Genomic DNA, 9,384 nt, shown 5'->3' on the forward strand with positions numbered 1-9,384 from the left:
TAGCACTTTGAGAGGCCAAGGCAGGAGGATGGCTTGAGGACAGGAGTTCAAGACCAGCCTAGGTAACAGAGCAAATACCATGTCTCAAAAAATATTAAAATATAACTGCATATAGCAATGACTGCTAAACTTACACATGATGGGATAGAAAATACTGGCAGCAAAGTGGAGGTGACAGTAGGTCACTCAGATACAGGTGTCAGAATTCCCTCACTGAAGAGGGGACATTTGACCTGAATTAAAATAATGAAAGAACAAGAGAACTACTTGGGGAAAGGTCAGCCTATGCCAAAGGGTCAGGGAGTACAAACATTCCAAGAAAGAGAAGGCTTATATGTTTTATTGATTTATTGGTTTCATTTTTTTAAATTTCTATAGCTTTAGGGTTACAAGTGGTTTTTGATTACATGCATTAATTTTATAGTGGTGACATCTGGGCTTTTAGTGTACCTATCACCCGAATAGTGTATATTATATCCAATCAGCAACTTTTCATCCCTCATGCTGTCCCACCACTCCCCCACTTCTGAGACTTCAATTTCCATTATATCACTCTGTGTGCCTTTGGGTGCCTATCACTTAGCTCCCACTTATGAGCAAAACTGTGCGGTATTTCATTTTCAATCCCTGAGTTACTTCACTTAGGGATAATGGCCAATTCCATCCAAGTTGCTGCAAAACACATTATAGTGTTCTTTTTTTATTTAGAATGTCATGGGTGCTGGCCAGAGCAAGTTAACTTTAGGGTAGAAAGAAAATAAGTTAATGGTGGGACTGAAAAAATTAAGTAGAAATCTCTAAAAATCCCAGTGATCTGAAGGCAGAAATCTTACACAAAAACTTATACCACAAGGTTTTTAGGGCATCAGCCTACACAATATTGCTCAGATTGAACAAATGTAATGCCTATAGTTAAGAACTCCAGTCAAGGGATATATCCGTCTTACAGGAGGTGGAAATTGCTTTTAATGGCTTTATTTACTCTTGAGCTTTTTTTTTTTTCTATTCCATTCCCTGCCCATGTTTGTTTTGTGTGCACAGGTGCAGAAGGCAAAGACAAAATTAATTTAGTCACTAAAATGAAAAAGCCCACAAGTGACATCAGCTGACCTGCTTCTGCCATGAAGACGACCAGACTGTATTAGGCTTGGGGGTAATAAAGCTACTCTGTACACCACCCCCTACCAAAAAAAAAAAAATCAACCTAAGAAGACTCTAGAATACAGTCACAACTATACCTCTAGAGCCTGGTTTATAGCTCTTTCTCCCATGGCTGTTTTCATTTCTCCCTTTTACACCAAAAGACCAGAGTCAGTTGATGCAAGCAGAGCAGCAGAATCTTGTTATGGCCTATGTATTAAAACTCACCAAACTCAGAGAGTTGGACCAAAAAGACAAACTCAAAAGTAGCCCTCTTAAAATGCAAAGAATCATTTAGGACCAATCAAAACTCCCATGCGTAAACACACTTTGAAAATTGACTTTCAGTAAAATGTATTCCAGTGTAACTATTTTCAACTCCTTTAGAGTTTGCTCTTAGGCTCTGTCATTGTGTATTTATTTCTCAGTTTCCATGACTTTTCACTTATTCTGCAATCATTAAGTTCTGGCTTTCAACGTTGGAGCCTCAGAATCTTTTCTAGTGACTAGCACTGAGCAAACATCTAACAAGCTTGTGATTTTAATGTACAGTGGCAGCATGAATGTAAACTAACAAAGAAGACTCAAAAGCACCAAGTACAATTGCTCATTAAATTATCAGCATTTTCTCACACTAAAACCTTCATATAAACCTGTTTCATTTTAACATTGTTATGTATCTCAAAGATATTTTATAATTTACCTAACCAGTAACTTGTTGTTAGTTATGCAGTTTGTCCTCGTTTTTCTCTAACAAATAATGACACAAAAATTTTCTCCCAATGTAGAGGTTGTCTGTTCATTCTGATGAAAGTTTATTTTGTTGTGAAAAAACTCTTTAGTTTAATTAGATTCCATTTGTCAATTTTTGCTTTTGCTGCAATTGCTTCTGGTGTTTTCATCATGAAATCTTTGCCCATGCCTATGTCCTGAATGGTATTGCCTAGATTTTATTCTAGGGTTTTAAAGGTTTTGGGTTTTATGTGTTTAAGTCTGTAACCCACCTTGAGTTAATTTTTGTATAAGGTGTAAGGAAGGGGTCCAGTTTCAATTTTTTGCATATGGCTAGCCAGTTTTCCCAGCACTATTTATTAAATAGAGAATCCTTTCCCCATTGCTTGTTTTTGTCAGGTTTGTCAAAGATAAGATGGTTGTAGACATGCAATCTTATTTCTGAGTTCTCTACTTTGTTCCATTGGTCTATGTGTCATTTCTTGTACCACTACCATGCTGTTTTGGTTACTGTAGCCTTGTAGTATAGTTTGAAGTTGAGTAATGTGATGCCTACAGCTTCTTTTTGCTTAGGATTGTCTTGGCTATTTGGGCTCTTTTTTGTTTCCATGTGAATTCTAAAATAGCTTTTTTTCTAATTCTGTAATGAATGTCAATGGTAGATTAATGGGAATAGCACTGAGTCTATTAATTACTTTGGGAAATATGGCCTTTTTCATGATACTGATTCTTCCTATTTACGAGCAAGGAATGCTTTTCCATTTGTTTGTGTACTCTCTAATTTCCTTGAGCCATGATTTGTAGTTCTCCTTGAAGAGGTCCTTCAATTTCCTTGTTATTCCTAGGTATTTTCTTCTTTTTGTAGCAATTGTGAACGGGAGTTCATTCATGATTTGGCTCCCTTGTTGTCTGTTGTCGGTGTAAAGGAATGCTAGTAATTTTTGCATACTGATTTTGTACCCTGAGACTTTGCTGAAGTTGCTTATCAGCTTAAGAAGCTATTGGGCTGAGACTATGAGATTTTCTAGATATAGGCTTATGTCATCTGCAAAAAAGATAATTTGACTTCTTCTCTTCTGTTTGAATACCCTTTCTTTCTTTTGCCTGATTGCCAGGGCAAGAACTTCCAATAATATGTTGAAAAGGAGTGGTGAGAGAAGGCATCCTTGTCTTGTGCCTGTTTTCAAGGGGAATGCTTCCAGCTTTAGCCCATTCAGTATGATATTGACTGTAGGTTTGTCATATATGGAGAAAATTTTTACCATCTATCTATTTGACAAAGGTCTAACATCCAGAGTCTACAAGAAAATTAAACAAATTTAGAAGAATAAAACAAACAACCCCATTAAAAATTGAGCAAAAGACATGAACAGACACTTCTCAAAAGAAGACATACATACAGCCAAGAGGCACGTGAAAAAAAAAAGCTCAACATCACTGATCATTAGAGAAATGCAAATCAAAATCACAATGAGATACCACGTCAGACCAGTCAGATTGTCTATCACTAAGAAGTCAAAAAACAACAGATGATGGTGAGGTTGTGAAGAAAAAGAAACATGTTTACACTGCTGGTGGGAGCATAAATTAGTTAAACCATTGTGGAAGACAGTGTGGCAATTCCTCAAAGATCTAGAGGCAGAAATACCATTTGACCCAGCAATCCAATTACTGGGTATATACCAGAAGGAATATAAATTATTATATTATAAAGATACATGCATGTTTATGTTCATTGCAGCACTATTCACAATAGCAAAGATATGGAATCAACTCAAATGCCCATCAATGATAGACTGGATAAAGAAAATTTGGTACATATACACCACGGAATACTATGCAGTCATAAAAAGGAATGAGATCATGTATATTGTGGGGACATGGATGGAACTGGAAGCCATTATCCTCAGCAAACTAACACAGAAACAGAATACCAAATACCACATGTTCTCACTTATAAGCGGAAGCTGAACAATGAGAACACATGGACACATGAGGGAAACACACACTGGGGCCTATTGGTTGGGGATGCGGGAAGGGAGAGAAGCAAAAAGAAAAGCTAATGAGTGCTGGGCTTAATATTTGGGTGATGAATTGATCTGTGCAGCAAACCACCATGGTATACGTTTACCTATGTAACAAACTGTACATCCTGCACATGTACCCCAGAATGTAAAATAAAAGTTAAAGGAAAAAAAAAGTTGTGAAAAAATAACAACAAAAATAAATAAATAAATAAATAAATAAAAATATTGGCACAAAAGAAAGTCTGCAAACCTTTTTGGTCAAAGGCCAGATAGCAAATACTTTGGATTTTGTTGGCCATATTGTCTCTGTCCCAAGTATCCAACTCTGCTTTAGTGACACAAAATTGCTATAAACAATAATAAATAAAGTCTTTCCATAAATTCCATGGGCTGTTCTCCTATTAAACTTTATTTTTTTAAAAATGCTATAGGCTAGATTTGGCCCATAAATAGTAGTTGGCCACCCCCTGGTTTAAAGCACATTACTAACCCTTACATATTAAATTATTGTTTAAGTAGCCCCAAAATGTAATTAATCAAAGAAAGTAATGATTTCGAATTATTTGATATATTTTGCCAAATTTCTTTCTAGATCTGTGATATTCAAAAGTAATGCATATGTGCAGCTCTCACTTCACATTCTTACCAGTATATTTCTAACGTTGTGTATGTATATGTCTAAATACACACATATGCACATTTACATTCCTAATCTGGAAAACCAGAAATAGTTTAGCCTACAAGTTCTTTCAGCAATTATCATATAAAAAATGATATTTCATTTTACTTATAGGCTTACCACAGAAATATTGCAGGTTTTGTTTCAGACCTCCACTATGAAGCAAATATCACAATAAAAAGAGTCACACAAATTTTGGTTTCCCAATACATATAAATGTTAACTTTATACTATACTGTATTCTATTAAGTGTGCAGTAGCATTATGTCTAAAATAGTGCATACCTTAATTAGAAATAAAATTATTGCAAAAATGCTAATAATCATCTGAGCCTTCAGCGAGTCATAATCTTTTTGCTGGTGGAGGGTCTTGCCTCAGATTTTTTTAGCTTTTATTTTAGAGTCAAGTTTACATGTACAGCTTTGTTATACAGGTAAATTCCATGTCATGGGAGTTTGGTGTAGAGAGAGTTTCCTCACCAAGGTCATAAGCATAATACCTGATAGGTAGTTTTTGATACTCACCCTTCTCCTAACCTCCACTCTCAAGTAGGACCTAGTGTCTGTTGTTCCCTTCTTTGGGTCTATATGTACTCAATGTTTAGTTCCCACTTATGAGTAAGAACATACCATATTTGGTTTATTGTTCCTGTGTCAGTTTGCTAAGGATAATGTCATCCAGCTCTATCTATGTTCCCCCAAAATACATGATCTCTTTCTTTTTTATGGCTGCATAGTATTCCATGGTGTATATGTACCACTTTTTTTTTTTTATCTATTGTACCATAGTTGGGCATTTCAGTTGATTTCACTTCTTCGCTATTGTGAATAGCGCTGCAAAGAACATATGCATGCATGTGTCTTTATGGTAGAACAATTTATATTCCTTTAGGCACATACCCAATAACAAGATTGCTGGGTTGAATGGTAGTATTGTTTTAAGTTCTTTGAGAAATTGCCAAACTTCTTTCCATGATGGCCAAATTAATCTACATTCCCAGCATATATAAGTGTTCCTTTTCCACCACAAACTTGCCAGCATCTGTTATTTTTAGACTTTTTAATAATTGCCATTTTGACTTGTGCAAGATGGTATTTCATTGTGGTTTTCAAATTGCATTTCTCTAATGATTAGTGACACTGAGTATTTTTGGCCCATGTTTATGCCTTCTTTTGAAAAGTGTATGTTCATGTCCTTTGACAACTTTTTAATAGAGTTGTTTGGTTTTTGCTTGTTAATGTGTTTAAGTTCCCCATAGATTCTGCATATGATACTTTTGTCAGATTCATACTTTGCAAATATTTTCTCAATTCTGTAGGTTGTCTGTTTACTCTGCTGACAGTTGATAGTTTCTTTTGCTGCATAGAAGCTCTTTGTTTAATTAAGTCCCATTTGTTAATTGTTGTTTCGGTTGCAATTGCTTTTGGTGTCTTTGTCATGAAATATTTTCCTGGTCCTATGTCCAGAAGGGTATTTTCTATGTTATCTTCCAGGGTTTTTATAGTTTTGAGTTTTATATTTTTCTTTAATCCATGTTGAGTTTATTTTTGAATATCAACAAAAATTGATTTTCATATGATGTAAGCAAGGGGTGCAATTTCAGTTTTCTGCATATGGATAGTCAGTTATCCCAGCACCATTTATTGAATTGGGAGTCATTTCTTCATTGCTTGTTTTTGTTAATTTTGTCAAATATCGATGGTTGTACGTGTGTGATATTACTTCTGGGCTCTCTATTCTATTCCACTGGTCTATGTGTGTTTTTCTACCAGAACGATGCTGTTTTTGTTTTTGTAGCCTTATAGCATAGTTTGAAGTCAGAAAATGTAATGTCTCCAGCTTTGTTCTTCTTGCTTAGTATTGCTTTGGCTACTTGGGCTATTTTTTGGTTCCATATAAATTTTAAAATCACTTTTTCTAGTTCTGTGAAGAATGTCATTGGTAGTTTGATAGGAATAGCATTGAATCTGTAAATTTTGGGGGGCATTATGTTCATTTAACAATATTGATTCAGCCTATCCGTGAGCATAGAGTGTTTTTCTATTTGTTTATGTCATCTCTAATTTCTTCCAGAAGTGTTTTGTATTTCTCATTGTAGAGGTCTTTCACCTCCCTAGTTGTATTCCTAGGTTCTTTTATCCTTTGTGTGGCTATTGTGAATGGGATTGCATTCTTGATTTGGAGCTCAGCTTGGATGTTGTTGGTGTATAGAAATGCTACCCATAGTTGTACACTAAGTTCATATCTCGAAAATTTGCTGAAGTTCTTTATCAGATCAATAAGCTTTTAGGAAGAGACTATGGGGTTTCTAGGTATAAAATCACATCATCTGTAATCAGACATAATTTGGATTCCTCTTTTCCTATATGGGTGTCTTTTATTTATTTTATTTTTCCTGATTGCTCTTTCCCCAATGTTGATGGTTTCTGACGGATCAGGACAATGGTTTCTGAAGTTTCAGTGGCTGTAACATTTTGTTTTACATCAGAAAGGAGTGAAACACTTAATATTGCTAATCGGTTTTTATCTGCTGAACTGTATTATCATCATTGTATGTGGCAATTTACTAAAATGAAACAATGAAGTTTGCCACATTGACTCTTCCTTTTATGAAATATTACTCTGTAGCATGTGATACTGTTTGATAGCATTTTGCCAACAGTAAAACTTCTTTAAAAATTGGTATCAATCCTCTTAATCCCTGCCACTGCTTTCTCAACTATGTTTATGTAACATTCTAAATTTTTTGTTGTCTATTCAACAATATTCACAGCATTTTCAACAGGTGTAGATTCAATCTTAAGAATCTACTTTATTTGCTCATCCATAAGAAGTAACTCCTCATCCAATTGGGTTTTATTAGTATTTATTAGAAATTATAGTAATTGACTCACATTTCTAGGATTCACTTCTAATTCTGGTTCTCTTATTATTTCTACCACATCTAGAGTTACTCCCTCTGCTGAAGTATTGAATCCCCTAAAATTATTTTTGAGAGATGGAATCAACTTCTTCCAAGTTCCTGTTAATGTTGATACTTTATCCTACCCCATGGATCACTAATGCTCTTAGTAATATCTAGAATGAAGAATCAGTTCCAGAAGGCTTATAATTTACTTTTCCCAGATCCATCATAGGAATTACTATCTATGGTACCTATAGCCTTATTTAACTTACTTCTTAAATGATAAGACTCAAAAGTCGAGATTACTTCTGAATCCATAGGCTGCAGAATGAACATAGTGTTAGGAGGCAGGAAAACAATATTAGTCTCCTTGAATGTCTCCATCAGAGCTCTTGGAGACCATGTGCATTATCAATCAATAAACCATGCTTTAAACAGATGCGCTGTCAACCAGGCTGTGTTGTTCCATTTCTAGGCCACAGTCAGAGTAGATTTAGCATAGTTCTTAGGGGTCCTAGGATTTTCAGAATGGTAAAATGAGCAGTGCCTTCAACTTAAAGTAACCAGCTGCATTAGCCTTTAACAAGAGAGTCAGCCTACCCTTTAAATCTTTAAAGACAGGCATTGACTTCTCTCTAGTTAAGAAAGTACTGGATAAGGGGATCATGGTGGATGGGAAGCAGGACTAGATTACAGCATCCACTTGGATGGACAGAGCAGCATGTGGAGTATTGCACTGTGAATGTTTGCTTTAGAACTACTACATGAATAAATCTGAAAAGCCAAGAGAACCCATGACCCTCTAAAGGAAGCAGATTGCTTCTGCAGGAACCAGGAGATACTCCAAATATTGTGAGTGCCCAAACTGTGAAAGTGGGAAAGGAGGGTCATCCACCCCTGAACACACACCCTCACTAGGGAACATGAATGTCTGGATCACAGCAGAAGATTCTGACCTTACCTGGAGCTGAGTCAATTTACAGATCCAAGCAAAATACAGGGGTAGAGGAAGCAGCAGATAAAGCCTTATGGGTCCCCTAGGAAGCCATTTCTGCCTTGCCCCACAGGGGACCTTGGGGCAGGTTGCTAGCAGTACTGGGAAAAGGCCACAGGAAGAAGAAAACATCTAGCCAAACTTTATAACAATTCCAAATGAATGAGAAGTCTCCTGGCCAGAACTTGGGAGAGGGCGTGAGTCCCGTACACAGACTCCACAGGTGGGAAAGCACGAAAACCCTATTGCTTTCACAGCTGGGAAGATGGTAGCCTGGGGCAAGTTCTCATCACTGCTTGCCTACTGCCTGGAAACAGACTTGGTGCTGTTGGGAGTGGGGGCAACAATGGGAGTGAGACTGGTCTTTTGGGTTTTGTGGGAGCTGGGTAAGTCCTACGACTGCTGGCTTTCCCCCACTTCCCTAACAACCTGCATAAACAGCAAAGGCAGACATAATCTTCCTGGGAACACAACTCTATTGACCTGGAATCCACACCCCCATCCTGCACAGTAGCCACAGCAAGACCCACTCAAGAAGAGTCTGAGCTCAGACATGCCTAGCCCTGCCCCACCTGATGGTCCTTCCCTATACCATCTGGTAGCTGAAGAAAAAGGGCATACAGTTTTGAGAGTTAGAGGACCCCGCCCACTCTCTGATCCTCCCCATTCTACCACAGCTGATGCTTTCTTGAAAATACCACCTCCTGGCAGGAGGCCAACCAGCACAAAAATAGTGCATTACACGAGCAAAAGTAAGGACTCTCAAAGAATACATATCCCCCTACCACCACCTCCACCAGAACAGGTACTGGTGTCTACAGCTGAGAGACCCACAGAGAGTTTAACGTCTCAGGACTCTGTCCAGACAACCCCCAGTACCAGCCTGGAGCCTAGCAGACCTGTTGAG

The 9,384-nt window shown here is 37.1% G+C and overlaps 1 non-coding gene across 1 annotated transcript; it reads right to left on the reverse strand.

The window, feature by feature from the left end:
* Positions 1-7,054: 7,054 nt before the first annotated feature.
* LOC112132475 (small nucleolar RNA snR60/Z15/Z230/Z193/J17) lies at positions 7,055-7,136 on the reverse strand. Its single transcript, XR_002914241.2, has one exon. It is a non-coding gene; the product is annotated as a small nucleolar RNA snR60/Z15/Z230/Z193/J17 (small nucleolar RNA).
* Positions 7,137-9,384: the final 2,248 nt, after the last annotated feature.

The sequence above is a fragment of the Pongo abelii genome, chromosome 11 (assembly GCF_028885655.2).
Source record: "Pongo abelii isolate AG06213 chromosome 11, NHGRI_mPonAbe1-v2.0_pri, whole genome shotgun sequence".
Taxonomy (NCBI): domain Eukaryota; kingdom Metazoa; phylum Chordata; class Mammalia; order Primates; family Hominidae; genus Pongo; species Pongo abelii.